Source organism: Notamacropus eugenii, chromosome 1 (assembly GCF_028372415.1).
Source record: "Notamacropus eugenii isolate mMacEug1 chromosome 1, mMacEug1.pri_v2, whole genome shotgun sequence".
In the NCBI taxonomy this organism is placed as follows: Eukaryota; Metazoa; Chordata; class Mammalia; order Diprotodontia; family Macropodidae; genus Notamacropus; species Notamacropus eugenii.
In genome coordinates, this window is record NC_092872.1 from 536,426,786 (window position 1) to 536,454,235 (window position 27,450).

The following is a 27,450-nucleotide window of genomic DNA, read 5'->3' on the forward strand; positions in this document are numbered from 1 at the left end:
AAGTAGGCTACAATTTCTGATTGGCGTAGTGTTTCTTTTAGTAATTTATTTTTTATTTAAATTTGGTTACAAAGACAAAAACAATCTCTCCCCACCCTCCTTTTTCTTGAAGTGATTATTTCAAATGCTATTAGAAGTGCCTCATGCAGATTTGGTAACCATGACAAAAAAGTAAGGTTGAAGTTTACAAATCAGAGCGACACATACAAAAAGATTCTGAGAGACAAACAAAAAAGGAAAAGAAAAGAATTGTAGAAGAGGAGAAAGGAAAGATTTTATCTGAGAGCAAATAAGAAATATTAATAAAGGAAACATGGTCTAAATAAGGCAAAGACAATTTGATGACTATGAAAACAGGATATACTCTCCATCCATAGAGGTGGGGTGGCAGAAGGCAGAAGGGTAGGGCAAGAAACTGGATTATTAGCTTTTAAACATAAATATTTTTAAAATTGCATGAAATTTGCTGAATTAATTCCCTAGAGAACACATTATAATATGACCTATTTAGGGGAACTACAGTTACAAAATGATCCAGAACTCCACGTTTCTCTCCATCATGCTTTCCTATAGTGCTAATTGAATAGCTGTACCATTTCAAGCATGGATTTTCAAACTATCAGCATCAGCATCTGGCTTGGGGCATTTTCTAACTTTGAACCTTCCTCTCGGATTGCCTAAATCAGCAACTGACCAGATCTGAGCATCAGGCTCAAAAATATCCCTTATATTTTACTGAGAACAATATGTGTGTGTATGTATGTATGTATAAATAAGCACTTGAAAATTACTGTGGGATGTGGGTTGAAAAGGAGAAGAATTCTAAAACTCTCCACAACTCTTTGCCAAGTGTTGGTGCCATGCAGCTTCTAGAAAACAGCCTGAAACGTTGACAGTGGTTGGCCTTTTAGCATGTTGGACTCAGCTGTAGTAATTTGGTGTGTTCTTAGAAAGCAGTACATGTTTCTATTTATTGTTTTTGTTCAGTTGTGTCCAACTCTTCATGAACCTTTTCTTGAAAAGATACTGGAATGGTTTGCCATTTTCTTCTCCAGCTCACTTTACAGAGGAAGAAACTGAGGCAAACAGGATTAAGTGATCTGGGGCAAGATCACACAACTGGGAAATATGAGGTTGAATCTGAACTCAGGTCTTCTAACTGTGTCATACAATCTGGATAGTAAGCAGTCTTCATCTACTTTCCCCTTATTGTATGATTTGTCTAAGCTTTTCTCAGAGGTTATATATAGACCTTATCCAAGAGGTTCTGCAGTACTACATGACTTCATTTCACCTGCAAATAGAAGTACTAGTCTCTTCTTTGTTTATTTTATAGGACTATAGTTTTAGACCCAGAAAGGAAATCAGAGGTCATTTAGTACAACCACTCACCCTCAATTTTACAGATAAAGAAACTGAGGACCAGAGAGGTTTGCTCACTAGGTTATAGGATTATAAATTCAGGACTCTTGCCACTGAATCACAGTACCTTTCTTCGTTTTTGTTTCATTGTTATCACTAACATATATAGCATTATACCAAACAGTGGTGAAGAAAGTAGGTAGCACTGCTTCACTTATTCTCTTATTGGAAAATAGTCTCATTTCCCCGTATTTTAAATAATTTTAGATTTTGGTATTAGATGTTTTTGATTATATTAAGGAAAATATTTTATTCTTATACTTCTTAGCACTTTTAATAAATGAGAGCTACATTCTGTTGAATAATTTTTCTTTATCTATTGACATGATTATGTGATTTTCATCATTTTGTTATTAAGACCCTAGGGATATTAATATTGTGAGTAATTATGTTTATAGTTTTCCTAATATCGAAAACTGATATTCCTTTTATCAATTTAATCTGGTCATATTGAATAATTTTAGGAATAATCTATGGCAATATTTTTGTTGATATTTTATTAAATGTTTTCATATCAATATTACTTAGTGATTTTTTATCTTTTTCATCTCTTCCTGATTTGGATAACAGAATTATATTTACCCTAGAGAAGAAATTTGGCAAGGATTCTTCTTTTTCTATTTTTTTAGCGGTACGTATAATATAGGATTTATTTGTTCTCTAAATGTTTGTTAGAACTTACTTGCAATTATCTGGACTGAAACATTTTCTTTGGGAATTAATGTATGTGCTAACTGATTATTCTTTCTGCAACCAGCGATTTAAACTGCATTCTATGATTTTTTTATAAATAGATGGTTTATGTCTTGTAAGCATTCATTTTATTTAAGCTTTCAGTCAGTCAACAATGACTAAAATATAATATCTATATTAATAATATTTATATATCATTAATAATTATTATATAATAATATCTATATTAATTCTAATATAGATATAATAATTCAATCCATGGTTGCTGATAAGATCATCAAGAGCTTTAATGTAGAAAGAAAGGTGAGTGGTCATGATATAGATGAAGAACACACGAAGCATTCTAAGAAGAGGTTAGATAGATAGATAGAAGAGACCAGTGTCATGAAAACCTAGAGAAGAGTTAGTATTCAAAAAAAGGTGATCATTGATGTCAAAGAGTGCAGAGACGTCAAGAAGGATCAAGACTTGGAGCAAGTCATTAGATATGGCAATTACTAGATCATTGGTAACTTTTTAGAGAGAGTAGGGTAATGTTAGAGCAAGGAGGAAGGAAAGTTCAAGCTCTTCTCATCCACAAAGGAAGAACATCAGGCAATTTCTTCAAAATTGAGGGGAATAGCCACCCTACCATACTGTTTCCTTATGAATTGATATTTCTGGTAGTAATACTCAAAAGAAAGTGGCCCTTCATAAAACTAATACAGAATAAAACAAATGAGGAATAAAGTAATGATGGAGGGAGAAATAAGTGAGATTGGCAAAGGCACTAATAGAAGGTTGGGATGAAAGATAGAATAAACTTTTGTTTTTTAGGAGCCTTGCCCCCTATAAAGTAAATAAAACAATTAAAGAGTAAACATGTAAGTAGTTAGCCCAAAAAGGTGAGAGTAGAGTTCAGAATTATTTAGATGAGGAAAGAAATAAGTAAAAGGACAAAATAAATCAACATTTATTGATGACGAGCATCACATACTAATGCTGATAAAATATAATAGGGATTATTAAGTTTTTTGCAAGAAGTATCTCTGATAAAGTTCTCTTTTCTCAAATCTATAGTGTATTGAGTCAAATTTATAAAGATAGAAGTTATTCCCCAATTGATAATGTTCAAAGGATATGAACAGGCGGTTTTCAGACAAAGAAATCAAAGCTATCTGTAATCATCTGGAAAATGCTCTAATCGCTATTGGTTAAAAGAATGCAAATTAAAACAACTTGGAAGTACCACCTCACACCTATCATATTGGCTAATATGACAAAAAAGAAAAATGATGGATGTTGGAGGGGATGTGGAAAAAGTGGAACACTAATGAACTCTTGGTGGAGCTATGAACTGATCCAATTATACTGGAGAGCTATTTGTAACTATGCCCAAAGGGTAACCTTCGATCCAGCAATACCCTTACTGGGTCTATATCCCAAAGACATTAAAAAAGGGGGAAAAGAACCTTTTTGTACAAAATATTTATAGCAGCTCTTTTTGCGATGGCTAAGAATTGGAAATTGAAGGGATGCCCATCCCAGATGGGGAATGGGGATATACGATTGTATTAATGGAATATTATTGTGCTGTAAGAAATGACAAACAGGATGATTTCAGAAAAACCTGGAAAGACTTTCATGAATTGATACATACTGAAGTGAACACAACCAGGGGAACATTTTACACATTAACAGCAATGTTGTTTTGTGAAGAACTGTGAATGACTTAGCTTTTCTCAGCAATACAATGATCCAAGACAATCCCAAAGGATTAACGATGAATCATGCTATCTGCCTACAGAGGAAGAACTGATATTGTTTGACTACAGACTGAAGCATGCTATTTTTCACTTTTCCATTATTTTTTTATTTGACTCTTCTTGTAGAAACTTATTCAGATGGAAATGTTTTATATGATTACACATGTATAACCTATATCTGATTGCTTACCATCTTGGGGTGGGTAGAAGAGAGGGAGGAACAGAATTTGGAACTCAAAACTTTAAAAATTGTTAAATTGTTTTTAACATGTAATGGGGGAAAATAAAATATTAAAAAATTTTAAAATGTAATAGAGATATGGTACATGTGCAGAATGTCTCTGATACCTCCCCACATGGAGAAGGTAAGGACCTTGCTTGTTACTTCCAGTAGAGTTGTGATGATGGGCAATGGAAGTGCCTTGGTGGAACTATTGGGCATACATCAACATTTTGTAGCTACTTCTGTGGTGACAATGAAACTCTTTGATTGGTCAGGCCTTTTCAGCGTTAGCCCCTTCCCTTCCTCACCCTTTCTGAGGAAGCACTCACTGCAACCTGTACAGAGAGTGGAGTTTGTGAACTTTTGAGAAGCTAGAGATTTCTTCTAGAGGCCCTGGAGGTCCAAGGAATATGATGCTGGGGCCTAGAGCCAAGAAAACCTGAGTTAAAAACCAGCCCTAGATATCTTCTAGCTGTGTAACCCTGACCAAGTCACTTAACCTCTGTTTGCCTCAGATTCCTATAAAATGAGCATAATACTAGCACCTACTCCGCAGGGTTGTTTTGTGGATCAAATTAGATGATATTTGTAAAAAGTGCTTAGCACAGTGCCTGGCCGCTATATAGAAGCTTGTTCCCTTCTCTTCAACATTCCAGAGTTTAGGTTTATAGTGAGTATACAGCATCAGTGTACCTGAGGAGGGGGGGAAGGGTGTCAATCTTCCCTCACCATCCCAGATTTCTAGAGTCTAGGTTTGCAGTCAGCAACAATATAGATGTCAGGAAGAGCAAGGAGTAACATTTAGGAGTGACCTTTAAGATCCCAGACTAGAAGTAGCTGAGGCAAAGACTTATCCAGCAGTGATGCAGCCACTGGATGTGAACTTGGTGGGACTAATGTTATGTAGGAACGGAAGTCTAGCTCAGAATGAACACTACATCCATTGAGAGGTTGTTCAGGAAGCCCAGAAGAGTAGAGGACCCGATAGATATGTTTCACTGAGTGAACTGTAATGAGAGGACGTCATGAGACTATATAAGGAGCTATGGGGCATGTGAATTCCCCCTCCGTGTGCGCTCCATACATGGGGCCCTCATATTAGTTATTCATTCTTTCTATTAATGGCAGATAGTTCTACTCTAAGATTTTGAAGAAATGTTCTAATGTTACTATACTATTCAGTGCCTTTTCTTTAAATGAATTCTATCTTCAAGTTGATTACTGAAAAATTAAAAATTCTTTGGGGGCTTGAGAAGCTAGTTTTAGAGTGAAAATCCACAAAGTACATTGAACCTGGGGTTGTCATCCTCCAATCCAACGTGTGAGTTTTAATTGAGGGGGTAGTTTCAAGGGGTATTATAAATGGAAATAACAATGATATAAAAGAAAAAGTCGTCAATGAATTATCTTTTTTTTTTCAAAAATAACAATTAGGTTTCAGCTCAATAGTTGTTTTTTTTTTTTATTTCACTCATCTCTTTTTTTTATTTTCAAAATATTTACTTTTACCCTTGTTTTGAAACTGCTAGTTTGTTGAAATTCTAGCTGTTTTATTTGTATTCTAAATGTATTAGTCTCTTTTCTATTGCACTCTGCTGTCACTGCTAACATTTATGAACTTAAATGGAAGAGAGAAATTAAAGACTTTCTGTTCTATTCTCATGCTGATCTTGAGTATTTTAGAAGTAGCCCAAAATAAATTATGTTGTGAATAAGGAAAAAGTAATCAAAGTTAAAAATATAAAGCTCAGCAGTAGTAGGCTCCTAATAATTCTATCTGTTAGGTCATCTTTTAGAGAAACCAGAATGTTGGAGTTTATGCAGAATGTTGTATAATATCATTCAAAGTACCTGATTTTCATTTTATAATTCAGCTACTGAACAGTATGTGGCTCAAAATATGGACTAGTCACTGAGAAGTGCACTGAGACAGAACTGATGCCATTTTTGCAAACAAGCTAAAATATGTTCAGAAACAACTGAGTCATAAAAGTGCCTGTGGATATTTTATGTCATTCTACTAATGGTTGTAGAACTAATTCATTCTATGCATGTTAATTCTTATGGCAAAGACCTGAAAGTTACATTATTTTATTTGGAGTGAACACACATGGTTGAGATAAGGGATAATATTGATTTTAATTACTACTTACAACACCTAGGTCTTTCAAGGCTATGTTTCTACACTTTGGTAATCTAAATAAAGCAATAAAATGCAGAATTGAACTGAAAGACCTTGTAAATACGTAAAGGCTATCTGACCAAGGAAGAGAAGTCAAACCATCTACTTTCTCATTCTGCTTACCTGGGGTTCTCTTAACACAGCCAATCTTCACAGTATTTTTTTTTTTAATTGCTATGTCATCCAGTTAAGTCAGATAGAACTTTGAGATAACTAAAATATCCAGATCTTTTTCACAAGAGTAATTTTCTAGCTGCAGTTCTTCCTATCTGTAATGTTAAGGAAATTTGAAGATCTTCCCTGCCCCTTAATACACCCATATGAACTGCTTTGAGCTTTGGCCCAGCCCACAGCTTGAGTCACATGTAGTCTATTGTGGGAGGAGCTCTCTGAACAGATGAAGGAGGAAGAAAGAGTGAGGCAGAGCTGAGAGAGAGCAAGGCAGAGTGTAAGTTAGTGTAAGTGAGAGAGGGAGGAATTTTGCCTGTTTGTGGGGAGCCCTCATGGAGGGAAGACTTAGGGATATTGGTGCTCCCTGGATTGATGGTGTGTATGAACTTAGTGGAATTGCTTTCTGGTATCTAAATAAATATCTTGGTTTCATCTTTGAGGAAGAGAGTTATTTATATTTTGTTGGTTGTTGTTGTGTTCGTCCTTCATTCTCGAAGAGGACCATGACGTCAAGATGATGACATGACTTGCAGTTGACTTTGATTTGAATGAGGGAGGGCCGTGCAAGGTCACTAACCTCACTTTCTCCTCCTGAGCCATCTGGGTTCAGTGGCCTCAGGATGGCTGGAGATGGTCCAGGATGCAATGTGAGACAATTTACCCTGGAAATAGACATGCATATTCATAGTGACTGGAGTCAGGAGGACCTGAGTTCCAATCCAGCCTCAGATATTTGCTATGTGACCCTAAGTAAGTCACTTAACCTTTATTTGCCTCAGTTTCTTCAACTATAAAGTGTGGCTCATGATACCCACCTCCCAGGTTGTTGTGAGGATCAAATGAGATAATAATCATAAAGTGCTTGTCAGAGTGCCTGGCATATAGTAAGTGCTTTATAATATTAACTATTACTCATACAAGAGGATCATGAGTGGGTCATGTGCCTTTGTCTTCCCCAAAATGGAAATAAATATACCTGCATGTATCCACACTCTCCCTCCCTATGTCTACTAGGTGACGAATAGCTTACATGTTAAAGATAGCTGGCCCATGTTCAGAGTGCGGTTTGTGGCTGTGGGTAAATAAAGTCCTTAAGAATCAAATTCATGACCTTGATCTCATTGGCACAGTGCTTTAAACACTTCAACTAGCTCAGCAGAGAAGCTCCCAAATGTGAAGGATGGAGCTTTTGTACTCAGGGAGGGGTTGCATTCATAACAGGCAGACCAGTATTTAATCTGTTTAAAAAAGATAAAAGCTTCCTTCTGCTCACATTTACTGAGCCCCATACTGGGCCAGACAATGAAAGCATGGTTTAGTCTGAAGACTCCACAGGGTTTCCTACTAAAGGATTCTTCCACGTAGGAATCAGGTAACCAACATAAAAGAGGTCTTTGTTTGCAAATCTCTCTTATAGAAAAGAGTAAGAGATAATTTTTCTGGGACCCCCTGCCGAAATTAGTTTGATAAATTCTTTGTGGTTCCTCTTTAGGAAATGGATTTAGAATAAAAGAATGTCACAGAAGGAAAGGACTTTTGGGATCATCTATTTCAACCCTACCATTTTAAGGAAAAGTAAACTGAGCCCAAAGAGGTAAGTGACCAACTGATCGTCACAGTATGTTATAGGCAAAGGTGGGACTGAAGTATGAGACTCTTGGCTTCTAATTCAATCCAATTGTCTTTCCATCATACCACACTGTCTCTCTTGAATAGACTTTCAGGAGGAGCTCTTTCCTAATTGATTCCTCACGCTACTGACAGATTTATTTATCTCCCTAGTTATGTAACAACACATCATCTTCATTTCTGAGAGATATAGCTCACAAGAGATAGCAGATGACTAATGACGTATGTAAAATGCTTTACGTGTGTCTTAACTGGACAGGGATTCAGGAAGACTCGAGTTTGAGTACTGCCTCAGACGCTTACTAGCTATGTGACTCTGGTCCAGTCATTTAATCCTTCAGAGTTCATTTTTCCTCATTTGCAAAGTATAGATAGTCCTACCTTTTTCACAGGACTGATAGGGGTTCAAATGACATAATGGCTATTTTAAATCACATCGCAGTACCATATAAATGTCATTTTAAAGTATTATCTGTTTCAAAGGCATTTTATTTCTCTTTTTAAGGAGCAGTCTCTTTTTTCTAAAGCTATTTTATTTTTATTTTCAACATTTACTTTTTTAAGTGTTAAATTTTTCCCCCCTTCCTCTCTCCTCCCTTTCCAAGATGGCCTGCAATCTGATATAGGCTTTACATATATAGTCCTATTAAACATATTCTCACATTGGTCATGTTGTATAGAATAATTATCATGAACAGGAGAAACCATGAGAAAGAAAAGACAAGACAAAACAGCAACAAAAAGAAAATAGTTTGCTTCACTCTGCATTCAGACTCCATAGTTCTTTTTCTGGATGTGGATGGGATTTTCCATCATGAATCCTCTGGAACTGTTTCAGGTCCTTGCATTGCTGAGAAGGACTGAGTCTATCAAAATCAGTCATCGCAGACTGTGACTGTTACTGTGTACAATGTTCTCCTGGTTCTGCTCATTTCACTCAGCATCAGTTTCATGTAAGTCTTTCCAGGTTTTTCTGAAGTCTGCCTGTTCATCATTTCTTATGGCCCATTAGCATTTCATTACATTCATATACCACAGCTTGTTCAGCCATTCCCCAATTGATGGGCATCCCCTCAGTTTCCAATTCTTGGCCCCCACAAAGAGAAAGCTATAAATATTTTTGTACATGTGGGGCCTTTTCCCAGTTTTATGATCTCTTTGGGAAAAAGCCCTTCAAGTGGTATTGCTGGGTTAAAGGGTAGCCCATTTTTATAGCCCTTTGGATATAATTCCAAATTGCTCTCCAGAATGGTTGGATGAGCTCACAGCTCCACCAATAATGTAGATTAGTGTTCCAACTTTCCCACATCTTCTCCAACAGTTGTCATTTTCCTGTTTTGTCATGTTAGCCAAACTAGGTGTGATGTAATACCTCAGAGTTGTTTTGATTTGCAATCTCTTTTAATAATATAGAAACCTGACCTGGGTTTGAATTTTATCTGTGGTTTTTATTGACATACACAAGTTCTCTTTGAGAATGTCTCCAAGTTTCAGTTCTCTTACTCATAGATTAAATAATGATAATAACTGTAATACTTACTTCACAGGGTGTTTGTTAGGTATATTGATGCAGCCCATGCTGGTAATGGAGTTAACTCTCCCAATCCACGCTTGTACAGATGGGTTGGGTCCCCAGAGTAAGGCAACATCTCAGGATTTGAGGAAACTACTAAGGGGTAGTTTCTATAACAATACCATTTTTGGGCTCTTATCTGATGTGTAATTCCAATAATGTCTCCCCAATGTAATCTAACCAGTGACTAATAACAACTGTAATGGCTAACATTATAAAGCAGTTACCATGTGCCAGGCACTGTGCTAAGCACTTTACAATTATTTCACTTAATTCTTGCATTGACCTTGAAAGCTAGGTATTATTATTATCTCTAATTTATAGATAATGAAATGAAGGCAAACAAAGTTAAGTGACTTGCCCAGGGTCACACAGGAAGTATCTGAGACTGAATTTGAACTCAAGCCTTTCTGACTCCAGGCACTACACTCTATCCATTGTGTCACTTAGCTGAGCCCAAACAATTAGACTCCAATATCATTTTGATCAGTTGATCTCTTCTCAATATCATTAATAGCCAGTTGACATCAAGTAGCTTTTACAAGGAATACTTGCTAAGAAGACAGAGCAACAAGTACAAAACTGCGGGCATACTCTACCCTCTAAGCTTTAGTCTCCGGGGAGAGTAGATACAATGAAAAATGATTGCTCCAAAAAAGACTCTGCTACGGACTCCCATGGCTGGACCTCTGGTGGTACTTTTGACCTTTTGAAATTCACAGGGTCATTCCATTTTTTATCCCCTTCTACCTGGATCAGAGAAGAAGAAGCACAACAGAGAAAAACAAAAAAATATAAAACAAAACAGAACAAAAACCAACATTGCTGTGCTTTCAAGGTCAAGTGGTTTTCTTGCTTGAAAGCAGATTGAAAAGAGAGAGAAGCTAAATTCGTCTATTGGAGTCCTTTGTATATAACCTCACTGGTTCAGCAGTCAATTAAAAAGCTTTTTGTCATGATAAAATAACCAGTCATTGAGTACTTTATATACTGTGAATTGACGATAGGAGTGTTCCATTATGTATCATTATGCATCTCTTGAAGTAAGCTCACCAAGCTAGGTGGCAGAGTTGAATGGGATTTTGGACTAGGAGTTAGGAAGATTCGAGTTCAAATCCAGCCTCATACACTTGCTGGATATATGACTCTGGGCAAGTCCCTTAACTTTTCTGTGCCTCAGTTTTTCATCTTTAAAATGGGGTACTTGCCAGGGTTGTTGTGAAGATAAAGTGAGTTGGTATTTGTGGAATCTCTTTTCAACTTTTATTGCTGTGCAAACACTATTGTTATTATTGTGAGTCTATACTCAGATTGCCAGCTGGCAGAGCATACTTCAGGGACTAGATGCTCATTGTTCAGTCCCTTCCTCCCTTATTTCCATTAAGCACTTTGCAAATTCTAAAACTATGAACATCAGCTATTACTATCATCCCAATTGCATTAATATTCTTTTTACTTAAAATATATTGCACTAATTGTTTTAAATTACTTACTGTGAGGTAGACTAAGCTCTATGAGGATGGGGAATTATTTTTTGGCTGTCTAGTGCCTAGTGCATAGTAAACACATCTTGTATGTAGCAGACGTTTAAGTCAATTCAAATAAATATCTATTAAGCATGCACTATATGCCAGGCATTGTGCTAAGTCATGAGAATACAAATATACCAGACAGTAGGAGAGAAGGTGGGGGGAGGGGGGAAGGAAGCCAGTGAGTCTCTGCCCTCAAGACAGCTAAGCATTGCAGTGGAGAGAGCACAAGGTCCTGACTCAGGAAGACCTTAGATCCAATGCAGTCTCCCTGGGCAATTTCCTCGTCTGTAAAGTGAGGATCATACTATCACTGACCCCCCAGGGTTGTGGTGAAGGTCAAATGAGATAATGATTGTAAAGTGCTTAGCGCAGGGACTGGCACATAGTAAGAATTATATCAATGTTAGCTCTGACTATTACTATTACATTTTAATGGGGGCAGACAACACGTCGAAGGTCACTGAAAAGTGTGCGGAGGAGAGGAGCGTACTCTGCATAAGGGCATTGGAGAGAAAATTCACAGAGCCAGAAAGGCAGCCTCGAGAGGAATGAAGAAATATTTTCAATTACCAATTTACTGAACAGAATATAATTAATGGTCATGCAGTAGCTATGACCGGTTAGTTTCCTACTGAAGTAGCAATGAGATCCCCTTATGAAACTGGTCCAGTTTCTTTTCTGTTTCGATCACTGCACAATCCTCATTCACAATATCTAATAAATGCTTTCGAGTATGCAAGGTCAACAGAGAGAATCAAACCAGATACAATCAACAGCCAGTCTTTTCGACTTGCAGTGGTTTATTCATTTGAAGTTGTATTTCCAGGGTTCTGCCACTTTTAGAACTATTTAGATACCTTGATAAATGAGTGGAAAAAGCGTTTATTAAGTGCAAGTTTCAGAGCGATCAAAATAGAAAAGATAGTGAACATTTAATGAGTGGCTATGATATGCCAGGTACTGTACCAAGCCATAGGTATAGAAAGAAAGGAAAAGACAGGCCCTGCTCTCAAGGAGCTCAGTCTGACATGCAAACAATGAAATAAATGTGAAATAATCAGCAGAGAAGAGTCAGTAGAATTAAGGGAGATCAGGTAAGGTTTCCAAAAGAAATTAAGATTTTAGCTGAAACTTGAAAGAAACTAGTAGATAGAAAATGAGGAGAAAGCATTCCAGGCATAAGGGATAGACAGTGAAAAGGCCTGGATTTAGGAGAAAAGTGTGTGTGTGTGTGTAAAGACTTGAAGCAGGGAGACCAGCCATCAGGTTATTCTAACAATCCAGATGTGAAATGAAGATACGCTGCATCACTTGGGGGCCACGTCACAGGAAAGAAGGGAGTGGATGTGAGAGATGTTAATGAAGGCAAATTAATAGATGAAGTAGAACGATGACAACAGTAATAATAACAATTAATATTTACGTAGCACTCCAGGGCATGCAGAGTGCTTCTTGACATCAACTCATCTGCACATGTTAAAATGAAAGCTTAGAGAGCTTAAATCCCATGCTCAGAGTTACCCAGCTGGTAAGCATCAGAGCTGAGCTATCAGGAAACTGAGGTTTCCTGATTTCAAGTCCAGTGCTCTTTCCATTGGAGTTCTACTTTAATTGGACTCTCCTTATATAAAAAACAGATGATGTTTTTTTTCATTGGTTGGACCAATGTGGTTTCCTGTATTAAGTATTTGCCAGTTGATGGCTGAATAACTGATGACACCGAGAACAGTAGATCTGATCTGAATGTGGAACAACCGAAATCATTAGTCAGGAACTAATCCGTTATTGGCACTTGACCATAAGGAGTAGCCTTCATAGGTCTTTGTCTCTGTTTCCTAATCACACCCCATTTACTACTTTTTTCCCCTTAGCCCCCACAGGTACACACAGGAATGCAGTGAGAACACCCATCCATGTACAGTTTATGAAGATTAAGATCATACTATGGAAATACCATGGTCAGAGACCACAAACTAAATTTCCTCCCTGCCCTCAGACAAGTGTCAGGCAAGGTCCTTATGATTATGGCCTGCCAACAGCTTTGTTTTTCAACATATTTTATTTCTGTTGGGACTCTAGACTTGACTGGCTTTCCAAATAGCACTTATGGTGGAAGTCCAAAGACTTTCCCCCAAGGGAACAAACAATTGGCAGAGACTAGAAGTAGTTTGATAAATATTTTCATGTTTCAGATGTCAGAATTTACCAGAATATTGAAGAGAATTTCCTTTTTGTTCCGCCTGGTTACATCAGAAGGACTGAACAAACCTGTAGTATTTTTATATATATGTATATTTTTTAGTCCTGGGCTTCTCTGAAAGAAATTTTCAAATATTTTAATCTTGAGGATTATGTGGTTATTTTTCAAGGTTAAGTTTTTGACCAGGTCCATAATGAAGCTAAAACAAAACAAAACAAAAAACCTCAAAACCAGAACCCCCCCCCCCCAAAACTCAAACTCACTAATGAACTACTTTGGAATTCAAATAAATGAGGGTTTTTATTATTTCTTATCCAAGGTCTGCTTGTTCCCTCAACAGAATTGATAATTAAGGATCATAGATTTCGTATTGCATAATACCTCAGAGATCATTTATTCCATTCCTTTCCTTTTAAAGATGAGGAAACTGAGGTCAAGCGAGAATAATTGACTTGCTCAAGGCCACATGGATGATTATCAGAGGTAAAATTTGAACCCTGGTCCTTTGTTGAGGACCCAGATCTTCTGATTCAATATCCAGTTCACTTTTCATTATGCCAGAGTTCCATGTCTTCCTTTTGTTTTATAAGAGAGAACTGCTTCCCTCTTTTCATAGTATTTTTATTATTTTTCTCAATGTTTAGAAGAAACCTGTAGCTGATACTTTCTCTGACATTAGTGAATCAGTCATTTTTCCTTTTCTTTCTCTTTTTCCCCTCCTTTCTTATTGTCCATTTTGCAGATGAAGAAACTGAGGCTCAAAGAAGTTTTAGTTACTCTCATTGAGAGTTACTCCCGATAATGATGAGATATTGAATTTGAACTTTGGGTCTGTTCCTGATGACTGTAGCACACTGCTTCCTTCCTCAAAGTAGGTCTCCATTTATAGTTTCCCTTCCATAGATTTTAAAAGAGAAAGAACCTACATTACCTTGAACATTGTAGGTGCAAAATACATGTATTATATGAGCAAAGAGATTTTTGCATACAAACTTCTAATCCAAAAATAATTTAATTCAATACTTTATTTTTAGATTGGAAGTTTGTATAAGAAGTCTTTTTGTTTATACATACTTTGTATATTTCATTTTGAAATATGGTATGCTTCTGGTTTGGTGGATAGAATAGACTTGGAGCTATCGTGTCCTGATTGCTGATTTCCTTCTGTTCCTACAGAGAAGTAAAAAAATCTCTACCTATTGTGCCTATCCTACAGTAAAAGTTGCTGTTCCCTCTTCCTGACCCAGTCATGTTAATTGTTCAACCAGTATTGCCATTGCAAACAAGTCAGGGGTATGAACAAACTGAATGAGCCCATCATCATTGTGACCTTGTGCAGAAAGTACTGACTTCGGGTTCAAGTCATGTCTCCAACACATACTAGCACTGTGATCCTGGGAAATTCACTTAGCCTTTCAGTGCAACTCTAAGATTATGACTTGCATCAGAGAAAATTTGCAATTAAGAAATCACAACTACATAGGCAGAATCATAGAACAGCTTCATTCCTTCTTAGTCTCTCCCTCCAAAGAATGAGAGAAAGGACTGAGTAAAGTACAGAAGAGGATCCTGAGAGGAATGCTGCAGAGAGGATTCTTATTCTGATATGGGTAGGAGTACAAGATCACTGGGTTTACTTCTAACCCTGAGATTCCATAAAGATGTAAATCCAATGATTAAACCAAAATATTATACTTTTCACTTTCATCTTTAATGATCTAGGATTTATCTTTTTTTTTAGTATTGTACAGTACAGTACAGTAATACATTTCAGTATTGCATATTGCAATCTGACTCAGGTTTAAATAGGGCATACAAATAGATTTCCAAAAGACTAGAAGGTATACAAAGTTAGCTTTGAGCCCACTTATTTATCACCACCATTCTTATCTGAGATGGACTTGAGCTGAAGAAGAGGAGGGAGGGATGGTTGCCTTTGGTAAATTGTACAGTTATTTGAATTTTTCCCAAGCTTATTTTTGAAAAGAAAATCCAACCTTTTAACACTAATATTTTTCCAGTGATGATGCACCATAATAAGTTGTGGAATATGTTAGTCTCAGAGAATCAAAGAATTTGAAAGTAGGTCAGGAACTTGTGGCCGATATGGTCCAATCTGTGCCTGAAGATAATAACCACTAAAATACACCCAAGAAATAGTCTCCAAGTAGTTTCCCCAAGGCAGAGGACCCATTACCTCCCAAAGTTGCCCCTTTCATATTTGGACAGCCCTAATTGTTTTCCAGAGATCAAGCCTCAATTTTCCCTTTTGCAACTTTCATTTATTGCCCTTTAGTAGCAGAGTTAGTCTAATCACTCCTCTAGATGACAGCCCTTTAAATACTTGTACACAATTATTGTTTCCCTCCTGAGTATTCTCTTCTCCAGGCTAAACATGCCCAGTTTCTTCAACCTATATTAAAGTGTCATGGACTCATAAAAAAAGAAAAAAAAAGGAGTCACCTAGAGAAAGTGAGTAATAACCTTTAGGCAATTCATATGATAGACATGCACTACTAAGAGAACTTGAGAAAAGCCTATTTATGTTGGGAAGTATTTATTAAGAACCTACTTTGTTCCAAGCATTGTGCTAGGAAAACAAAAACAAAACCATCCATGTACTCAGGGGCTTACATTTGATTGGATTTCTGGGAAGCATGGACAAGAGTCACACTTCAGGCAGACATGGGTAAGTTATGATCTGAATCAGTGGAAGGATATCCACATAAATGAGACCACAGAACCATCTGAGTCTTGATGCATTCTACATCCCTAGATTTAAGCAGATATTTTGACTCTTCTTTAAAAACCATCAGTATCTCATCCCCACTAGGCTTCTTCATTTCAGATGAATACATTATTTTCCCCATACTCTAAGGACTTCCCAAAAGTGGATGGACAATTATTACTATTACTCTTAACACAACAGTTTTCCTTCCCCTTTGCCTTCTCTTTCTTCTTCGGTACTTTTTTTTCTTCCTCCTCCTTTTTGTCCTCTTCCTTCTCTTCTTCCTTACATTATAGACATATAAACTTTTTGGTCCTATAAGATTATTATAATAATAGATTATATTTATTTCACTTTTTTTAGTTACAAAATACATGTCATTCAGTGTTGTTCCTAAAAGTGACTTTTCCTTCCCTTGCTTCCTAGAAAAAAAACCAGATAAAATGTCCTGAAACTGAATTATTTAACACATTCTTATGTAGGTGCTTTTACTTTAAGGTAAAACTCAAACGTTTAAAAAGTCTGTTTAAAATATCTTCCCACCTTGGCTAACAAAAACTTACTTTTATCAAATCTTACCTCGGAAGGTTATTTACCTGCATCAGAGTGAAAGGAATCAAGGCTAAAATTATTTTATATTAATTAACTTTCTACACAACGTGAACACCAAAATTTGTGTATTGGAAATTACAGAGAAGTCTCTGCCCTTTATTATATGGACTGAAATGCACGTATTTGCAACCGACTGGGGAAAAGGTTAAGCTTATTATTCAATTAAAATCCTAAGTTTATTCTACAATTCATTTTTAAAGATCTTTCTTTTTAATTCAAATTCATTTCCTGCCTTCTTCTTTCCTCCATACTGGGTTATAACAGGCCTATTTATATCCTAGGGAAGGAAAACACTCCACTGGAGGCAGGAAAACTAAGTTAAGAAAGAATAGGAGGAAGTGTGCTGGCCATTTAGCCAAACAATCTTTAATACATTGAGCTTAAAAGCTAGCAGCTTTACTGTACTGACTTGGAGTAAACAAATTGTATTTTTTCTTTCCCCATTTTTTAACGGGATTTGGATAATGGAGGTGATAAAAGTAATCAAAGTGAGAGAATAAGTTTCTAAGCATTTAGACATCCCAGAAAGAACCTCAAGCTGAAGAAAACTACAGGGAAATTGAGGCAGAACACCAAATCACCACGTCTTCAGGTTAAGGTAAGTGTTATGTCAGTTTCTTCATATCTTTGTGTGCATTATGGAACCTGATGACAGAAAACTCATGAGCTTCAGTCTCTATCACTAGATGTTATCTTGTATGAATTATTGAGATGATTTAGAAATAACTCCATTTTGTCTACTTTGACTCTAACCACAGGAGATTTCAAATTGAACAGATGTTGTTCTTTAACTAAGATAACTTTATCTGTATACATTTTTCTTGTCTTAGGTTCTAGTGCTAAAGGAGATGTTCTAATTCAATTAATGTATTTTTTTCCTAAAGTCGTCTTCCCAAAATTTGTCTTCCCTCACAGAATTGAAAACATCAGATTTTAAAGCTTTGTAATTATTATTTCGATAAATAAGGGTCCCAATAACTATACAATAGATGAGCAAGTCAGGGCTGTTTTGGTTGGCAAAAGTCCTATGTACAATTTAAATTTCATGAAATATTAAATGCACATGTAGATTACTAGATACATAATGATGTTACCTTTTTCCTTCTTATATACTCATCTGGAGATAAAGGGAAGCATGAAATTTTAAAAAGCATATGAAAATTTATGCCAAACACTCTCCAAAAGAAGATAATGAAATGTGACAATTGTTGAAATTTGAACCATAAATGTGACTCCAAAGAAAGATCATATTTTGTAAGAAGAAGAAAGGTGGAGAAAGAGTAAATTCAATTCTAGAGCAGTAGACACCACCCACAAGTACTTGGAAAACTTTAAGGGACATTTCCAGATTCTTTAGACTTTCCTCAATATTAAACAAGTACATTTGTTTACATAATGCTCTCTATATTACATCTGCTACTGATAATATTCACATAGGTTCCTTTGGAATAACTTGATTAATGTTCCTTTCAGTGACTCCCAAAGGACTTGGTAGCTTTTGTAAAGTCTTACTGCTGGATAAAGGCAAGGAAGAGGAGAAGGAAATGTATGTGTGTTTTTCTTTCAGCTTATCCTGGTATGAGACTGGTATGTTTAGAATCTGTTGCACTGAAGATAGCCAAGTTGGAGGTCTAAGGAGACACAAAGCAGGGCTGAGCCAGCCTGCTTCTAATGCTTCAAGTTGATTGCTACTGCTTCCATCCCTGCCTCAGCTCATTCCCTAGGCACACTTTTTTCGCTCTGGTTTTAAAAAAAAATCATTTGTCTTCCTTTATTTCTGAAGAGAGCATTTTATAGTGTTTGTGTGTCCTACATGTGTCCTGATCGGTTTACACTCACATATTTTGTGCATTTTGAAGTTATTTGAAGTGGTACTTTTTTTTCTGTTTCTGCCTCCTAGATTTTATTAATAATATAAAGAAAAGCTTGTGATTTCTGTGGTAATTATTTTGTATCCTGCTACTCTATTGAAGCTATTGTTTTGATTAATTTCATCATTGAAACTCTGGGGTTCTCTAAGTAAACCACTGTAGAGCTAGAAGACAAATTTTTGCCTTTTTACTCAGGCTTATTCTGTCAATTTCTTTTTCTTGTCTTAGTGCTATTGACAGCAACCACTTCAAGTATTCTTTCAAAAGCAGCATAGGCAATGGAGATCTTTTGCTTCGTGTTTGATCTTAGTGGAAAAGCTTCTGAAACTTATGTGTCTACCTCATGCAAAGCATATTCTAGGTTATTGGGATGCAAAGATAAAATGACTAACAGTCTGCTGTCAAAGAACTTATATTCTCCTTGGGGGTGGAGGTGGGGGTACAACATGGTAGTCAGATATCATGCATGCATGATATTTCCAGTTTCTACTTTCTTTGTAGTTCTTGACTTTATGACAATTCTATTTCCAAAGACTAGACCACCATAGCCATTTTCATAGAAGTTGTGGCAGATTTGGGATATTTTCCTTTATTAGGGAGGGTGAGGATATTTCTTAGTTCAAAATGTGGAAGAAAATGAAAATGAAATTAACTGACAAGCAATGGGCCCAAGAAATAAAGCATATGATGTTTTAGTATTTCTGGAAAAACAAACCAAAACATTATTATGTTACCTCAGAGACAAGAGTAATTTGGAGTTGATTTTCTTAACTTCCAGAGACTGAGCTCTGAAATAATATGATTTATTATCATAGCACATTGACTCTAATGTTGTAGGCATTTGGTTGCGATGGTACTGATTTCTGTAACATTTATTCATGTTATACTGATGTTCGAAATGTTCTCTTGTTTGTGTTTAGATGCTTTCTGTAGGGTAAGAACAATGATTTAATGTGATCAAAATGGTTGAAATTATGAATAAAAGTATATCACTTGATATATTTATTCCAAGGATACCTTTTGGAGTCAGTCTTATTCAATAGTCTTTTACCACCAGCTTTCTGTACAACCCTAGATCCTTCCGTACGATTTGTTCTCCAGTACTTTAGGCTATAATGAGAGACAACAACATGTAAACAGCTATATACAAACAAGCTATGTGTAGGTTAATTTGAAATAATCAACAGAGGGAAGATGCTACAGTTAAGGAGATTAGAAAAGATTTCTGGTAGAAGGTGGGATTTTAGTTGAAACTTGAAGGAAACCAGGGGAGTTAGAAAACAGAGATGAACAGGGAGAGTTATGGGAATAGGAAAGAACAAGCAAAAATGCTTACAAGAGGGAGATAGAGCATCTAATGTGAGGAATTGAAGAGGCCAGTGTCACTGGATTTGCAGAGGTGTATGGGGTACAGTGGTATAAGAAGCAAGAGGACTAGAAAGGTCGGAAGGGCCAGGTATTTTGACATTGTTGTTAAGTTGTTTCAGTCGTGTCCAGCTTTTTGCAACTCCATTTGGGGTTTTCTTGGCAATGATACTGGAGTGATTTGCCATTTTCTTCTCCATCCTATTTTACAGATGAGGAACTGAGGCAAACAGGGCTAAGTGACTTGCCCACGGTCACCAAGCTAGTGAGTTTCTGAGGCCAGGTATAGAGTGTTTTAAAAGACAAACTACATTTTATATTTGATACTGGAAGGTAAAGGAGGGGACATTCACTAAGTGCCTGTCATCTGCCAAACACTGTGCCAGGAAGCCACTGGAATTGATTGATTGTTGGGGTCACATGATCAAATTCGTACTTAGGAAAGATTGGTTTGACATATGAGCAGAGGATGGACTGGAGAAGGGAGGGACTTGAGGCAGGGAGGCCAAGCAGCAGGCTATTGTAATAGTCTAGGTATGAGGGGATGAGGGCCTGACGCAGGGTGGTAGCAATGTCAGATGACCCTAGACCATATCAGAATCTAAGAATGTAAAAAATAGGAGAGACTTCATTTTTAAAATGTGGAAACTAGGGCTTTGAGAAGTTTTAAGACTTGCTTAGGATCACTTAATCAGTGGCTGGAAGGAGATTCAAATCTAAGTCTTCTGACTCCTACATCTAGTGCTCCTCCCACTATACCATATTGTGTCCACAGGCACTATATATAGTTCAATAGTTTTTTACATTTCACAGGTGTTTTGTCTGCTAGTAAAGGCATGTCTTATCACCTTTTTTTATCCCTCAGTGCCTAGCAAATAGGTGTTGAATAAATGTGGAATCTGAATCACCTGAAATTCTGGCCTGGGGATACTAGGAGGAAAAAAACCACAGTCCCTGACTAGTTGGGAAAGAGCTCATCTGCACCTGTCTTTCCTCTATTCTTTTCTGTAGTTTGGCCTTCATTCTTGAAGAGGGCCTCACCTTGGGAAGTTGATATCATGACTTGCAAGTGAATTGGATTTAAGTGAGACAGGGCTATGCAAATTCACCAACTTTACTCTCTCCTCTGGAGCCATCTGTAATGTAAATATCTTCCCTGCCCATTAATGGGCCTCAGGTGAAGCCCTTTAAGGGAAGCTCGATTAGCAGAGGCTTATTTTGTAGGAAGTCCCACACTTTTTGTTAATTAATGGAGTACTAGGTCAGATGGGTCCTGGTGCCCTCTGGCTCTGAAAAGTGTATATATACTCTGAGGTGAGGTTTGCTTTGGGGGCCTACTCTTTGGAAGAAGATTCATGTGCCAGGTGAGACTCTGGGTAGCTGTTAAGGATGCTCCCAGTTCTGAAAACCCAGATGTTGGTGTTTCTCTGGTGACTGTATGTATGTAATGGTCAGACAGTTGGATCTGTCTGCTGAGTGTGATCTATGTATTACTTACGGTCAGACAGAAGCCCTGTCTGTTGGTCTTTATTTCTCTGCTTATATTTTCTCTGTTGATATATGTGATTAAATAAGATTGTTGACCCCTCAAAAGCTGCTTTCCTTTTAAAAAAGCAGATCTTAGAACCTGTGCTAGCAGGCCATCCTGGATATGTTACTTGCTGCTACACCATCTCAGTCCAATGGCAAGATAAAGATCAGGACTTTGTTTGAAAGACATATGACTCTCTTGGAGTGGTCATTCCATCCCTCCAAAGAAAATTGTGATGTTTCTGCAACTCCTTGTGGACAATATTCCAAGCATAGCTGTCAGTCAGTTGGCCAACAAGATTTATTAAGCATTTATTGTTACTAGGCATTGTGTTGTGGTAAGGTTACAAAAATGCAGTAATTTCCCTCCAAGAACTCACATTCTAATGTTGTGGGTTTTTTTTCACACCCCGCATTCCATCCTGATGATTTCTCTTAGTTTACTCACTTTTAATTTAATAAAGCTTGTCCTTAGACAACAAACAGTCCATTGCTGGTCTTGGACTTAGAACTTTTCTAGCCTGCTAGGACTTAGTTTGCCTTCATTGGCTTTATTTTTGAGAGCTCAGCATCAACTCTATGCCATGTTGATGCTCAGAGGAGATACAAAAGAAGTGGTGCTTTCTCCCTTCCTTTTTGTAACCTACTGAGTGGGTGGCTCTTTCTGGTTCAGTCACTAATTTTCAGTAAAGCCTCACAGTCACAGGGTCAAGTAAGGAACTGTTGAGTCATCCTAAAGCAGTGCTGAGCCAGAGAACATGACCAGTTTCATTGACCCCTTTATGGTTGTATTAAGTTCTTAGAGAGTGTTATAGATAATACGTGCTATAGAACATGCAGAGGAAGGAGAAGTCATTGGGAGGGTGGTGTGATTAGTGAACCAATGTGTAATGGAGGATGAGTAGAAGTTAGAAAAGCCAAGAAGGTTGGGTTGTCATTTCTAGGGAGGTGGGATTCAGTAAACAAAGACATGAGTGCATGTAGCTCATTCTGGGGAGCAGAACTAGCTCAATTTGACTAGAATTGATTATGCATGAGATCATTGTAAAAAATGAAGTTGGAGACATAGTTTGGCATCAAATTGGGAAGGTCCTAGATTGCTAGGTTCAGCAGTGTGGACCTTTTCCTATAGGCAGAGAAGTAATAAGATTAGAGTGGAATTATAAAAAGATTAACATAGACATAAGTGTATATGCTAACTCTAGTGTTGGCCAGCTCAGTAACAGTGGGCAGAATGAATTAGAAGAATAAGTTTGTTAAGTAGCAAGCATAGTTTTTAAGTTATGGTGATGAGGACCTAGATAAGGGCGCAGAAAATAGCTAAGTATTGATGTAGGAGATGCTATAAAGGAAAAGTAAATGGAATTGGTACACATTATAGACATGTAAATCTCACCTTGACACATTAGAAAAAAATACCCTATTAATAAACAGTGCTGACCAAAAGCTTCCTTAAGAGATTGAAAGCCCCCCATCACTGAAGGGTCTTTAAGCTGAGGTTGGATGACTGTTTTTTACTCATGGGGTTGTAAAAGGAATTTCTGATCAAGCACAGATTAGATTATATCACAGGATCATAGATTTGGAACTGAAAAGGACCTTAGAAGACTTTGATTCCAAAACCTTATTTTATAGATAAGGAAACAAGCTCCAGAAGTAGAATGGCTTACCCATGGCCACATGTGCAATCCTGCACTCTGTCCAGTTTACCATGTCTCTCAGATCCCTTCAAAAGTTGAGAATCAATCAACAAGTCAACACTGTGCTAAGCTCTGGGGATACAAAGAAAAAGCAAAAACATCCCTGACCTCAAGGAGCTTACATTCTAGGCTAGGACTTGCTAGCTGATTATATTAGGATGTTGAGTAAGATGAAGAAATAAAAAATGATTCTAAATTTTAGATCATAGTGACTAGGACAGAAGAGTTTCCAGCAATAAAAATGGGGAGGTATATAAGGGATATTGCTTTTCAGAAAAGACAGTAAGTTCAGTTTTGATTTGTGATAACCAGTGAGCATCCAAGGGGGAGCACTCTATAGGCAGAAATGTAAAACTGAAGTACAGGTTAAAGATTAGTAGTAGAGACATAAGTTCAGAAATTAAACGGACAAAATCTCAAGGCCAAATACATAAACATTTAGTTTAGTTACCAAGAATTTATCATTATTATTTACATAAAATGTGGCCATGTTTGGAGGAGGGAAGGTGAAAATGGATCCATTATAGGAGACAGAGAAAGAGAAGTTCAGGAAGTAGTAGGGCAAGACAATATGATGTGTCATGGAAAGCAAGAGAAGAAACAGATTCAAGAAACCAAAAAGGGATAGTGGTGGTAGCGCTCAGTAACATCAGATACTGTGGAGAGGACAAAGAAGGTGGGGATTCAGAAAAGGTCATTGGATTCTGAGACATAACATTAGTGTAGTATCATATATTGATGGTGGTACAAGCTAGAAAGGCATACAGTGGGCACGAGTAGGCTGCAGCATATTGCCAGCTAACAATTACTTGAGAGACATCTGAGAAATATGTGACTGTCAGGTAGTCATATGGCAAGGGCAAGGAAGTTTGTGCTTTTCACTGGTATCCACACAATGTTGAGAAAACTTAAGGTAGACTTCCAGCATATTTGATCATCCTGGTAAAAGATTTCGAGAAACAGCATGGAATAATGGCCAGAGTAGCCATTGGCCCCATTGGCCCCATGCCTGGGCATCAAAAGATGTGGGCTATATATGCTTTCTGACTGTGTGACTCTAAGAAAGTCACCTAATTTCTATATTTCACTTTTTCATCTGTAAAATGTGGATAACTATAATACCTACTCCAAAGGTTTCTTGTGAGGATAAAATGAGATAATATAGGTAAAATATTTTGCAAATGTAAAAGATTTATACACATTTTATTTAATATTATGTAATATAAACCAGTATTAAATATTTTTATTATTTATGGAAGGACAAGGGCAAGGATTATGCAAAATGAGGGGACATGAGTTGATTGTGATATACATTATAGGAGAAAAATACTCACATTTAAACTATCAGAGTAAGAATATAAGTGACAAGATGTTGCAGGGTTGAGCACTCTCCAGAACAGAGGGTTCTGGGAACTGACAACTCTGTGATGTGCGCTGGTGGAAAGAGGCCTGCCTTACGAATCAGGAGACTCAGGGCCTAAATTATAGTCTTCAAATTTTGGGCAAGCACTTAAGATTTCTGGGTCTCAGTTTCCACTTCTATAGAACAATCAGAGGAAGGAGAAGTCATTAGGAGGTGGACTAGTCTCTAAGGTCCCTTCTAGCTCCAGAATTCTGTGATCAAGTGTATTCATCAAATGCTTCTGCACCATAATATTCAAAATGGAAGCCTGAAGTTATTAAAGCTTAGAGTTAAAAAGGACTTGGCCTAAAATCTAGAACATAGGCAGCCTTTGAAATAAGCAATTCCAGATTGAAAATGAAATAAAAAATCACTACGTATATTTCTATATCTTCAGATATCCATAAATATATATCAGTCCTAAATACTGAGAAACAATATGGTATACTAGATAGATAGCTGGCCTCCAAGTCAGAAAGACCTGGGGTTTAAAATATAACTCTGAAACATATTGGCTCTGGGACCACTTGACAACTCATTTAGCTTTTAAATCTTCAAGGCAATCAAAAATCGCATCAGTGAGAGTTAGGCTAGAAAGAGGGTTAGGGAACTGCATTGGTAGAGGAAATCCCTTCACTTGGATGGACAGGTAGTTCATAAAGACAGATAGAGCCAATATACTAGTTATGAGATAGTTTGCCACAAAAGACAATGTAGCCCATCAAAAGATACACATAGGTATCTTGGTGGTATAGTACATAGAGTTGGAGTTATAGGCCTGAGTTTGAATCCTGCTTCAGACACTTACTAGCTGTATCACTTGGGCAAGTTACTTTGCCTCAGTTTCCATATCTGTAAAAATGCTATGTAAATGTTAACTATTATTATACTTAATATTTTCAACGTGATTATTCCTTTTGCTAACACACATTGAAGCCTCTTTGAGCTTTAAAAGATGATCTCCAAGAATCATTGTGGCTTAGAAAGCTGTGCAATGATTAGAAGGCTAGACCTGGCATCAGGAAGATCTGAGTTCAGATCAAATCTCAGGTACTTAATAGCTATATGATCCTGGCAAGTCACTTAGCCTGTCAACTACAATTTCCTCATCGATAAAATGGGTAAAATAGTACCTGCCTCCCCAAAGTTTTGTGAAGATAAATTGAGATATTTGTAAAGCTCTTTGTAAACCTTCAAAGAACCATATAAATGTTATCATCATCATCACCATCATCATTATGAATTATTATCTGCTGGTCATCCTGGTATTGAGCCTGTCTGAAGTTATCCAGGCTTGTCCTCAGACAGCAATCTCTGAACTCACATTCAAAGTTTTTCCAGCTTGCACTCCATTGGCAGAGCCTTCAGGAACACAAAGTGACTTTCATACCGTGATAAGACACTGCAAAAAAAACTTTTGAAAATATTCATATATACATTGTACATGAACAGATGTATACATGTGTATATATATGCATATTATATATATATATGTGTATGCATGTATGTATGTCTTTATAAGTGGACCTATGATTTCACCAGTGTGTAGAATTCCTGGCGAGGAACTTCTTCTCTCAATGTATATTGGCACTTGCTGTGATATTCAGTCTTAAGAGAATTGCCTGGGAGACTGAGACTTAATTTGTAAAGATGCAGCGACATTTGTGAATTGCTTAGTTTTCCTCCACACTACAAAACCTCTCATCTCCTTTTCCTTCCCTCTATTTTCCGAAGACAAGGTAGCTAATGTTTTTAGCCTTGCTAAGGCTACATACTCTTTCTACTTTCCCATACTCCCTAGCTTGATTGTTCATTGTATCATTGCCCACATACACATGAATATCTTTGTTCTTTCTTAATTCTCCAATTTTTAAAGACCATTTTCATTTTCTCCTTTGCTGATCTTTCTCCTTCCTTCTAAATCTGTGTTCCCAAAGACTGTTTCCTCTACCCCATTCTCTTCTTTTTCCATTCTCTTCCTTTGTAATCTTATCTACTTCCATGATTTTCCAAGATCATCTCTATGCAGATGATTCCCACTTCTATATATCCAGGCTAATGTCTTCTCTGAGTTTCAGTTTTCAGTGGCCTTCTGAACATATCCATCTGAATATTTCATCAGCATCTTAAGACTTGACATGTGCCTATCTCATCCCTCTACTCAACTTTCCTATTTTTCTTGATGATTAAATCCTAATGACCAAATCTCCAACGCTGGTGTTATTTTTGATTCTTCCTTTGTCTCCAACAATTACATCCTATAAATTGCCAGGTCCTGTCAATTATCTTCTCATAATAGCTCTCAAATTTCTTCCCTCTCATCTCTTGAGATTGTAGCCAGGTTTTGATTATTATGAGTAAAGAATCCCTTGAAGTAGTCATATCAATTCAAATTCACATTGTTTGAAATTTTATTATATACAATATGGCAATTAGTTCCATCTCAATGGAAATACACAGTGCAAACTCTTATAATGCAGACACTCCTAATCAAGTGTGACTAATCTAAATCCAAGACTTTTCTTACTTTTCTCCAACCTCCTAGCTGAGCTCCTGCTTTCTAGCTTCTTCTCTTTCCCATCTCTTCTTCACATAGCTTCTGACATAATCTTGTGTCTTTACCCTGTTTGGTCTTTACCCTGTTTGGGAATCTTCAGTGACTTCCCACAGCTGAATTGACAAAATGCCTAGTATCTACGTTGTCTACAATCTAGCTCCTGCCTACTTTATTAGCTTTCGTTTGATTCTCCTTCGCACAATCATGTTCCAGCCCAACTGTAATAACCGGCCATTCCCCAGAATCATGCAGCTCTCTACTGCCTCCAAAAGCACACCTTCCTTCTACATCTCTAACTGTTTAAATCTTTCTCTT

At 37.0% G+C, this 27,450-nt stretch overlaps 1 protein-coding gene across 1 annotated transcript in view; it reads left to right on the forward strand.

Moving 5' to 3' along the window:
• The first annotated feature begins 17,035 nt into the window (after positions 1-17,035).
• Positions 17,036-27,450, forward strand: part of RASGRP3 (RAS guanyl releasing protein 3) — a 157,752-nt gene continuing 147,337 nt past the window's right edge. Inside the window, exon 1 of the mRNA XM_072634144.1 lies at positions 17,036-17,308. The gene's annotated coding sequence lies outside the window, so the exon portion shown is untranslated. The remainder of the gene's footprint in view (positions 17,309-27,450) is intronic.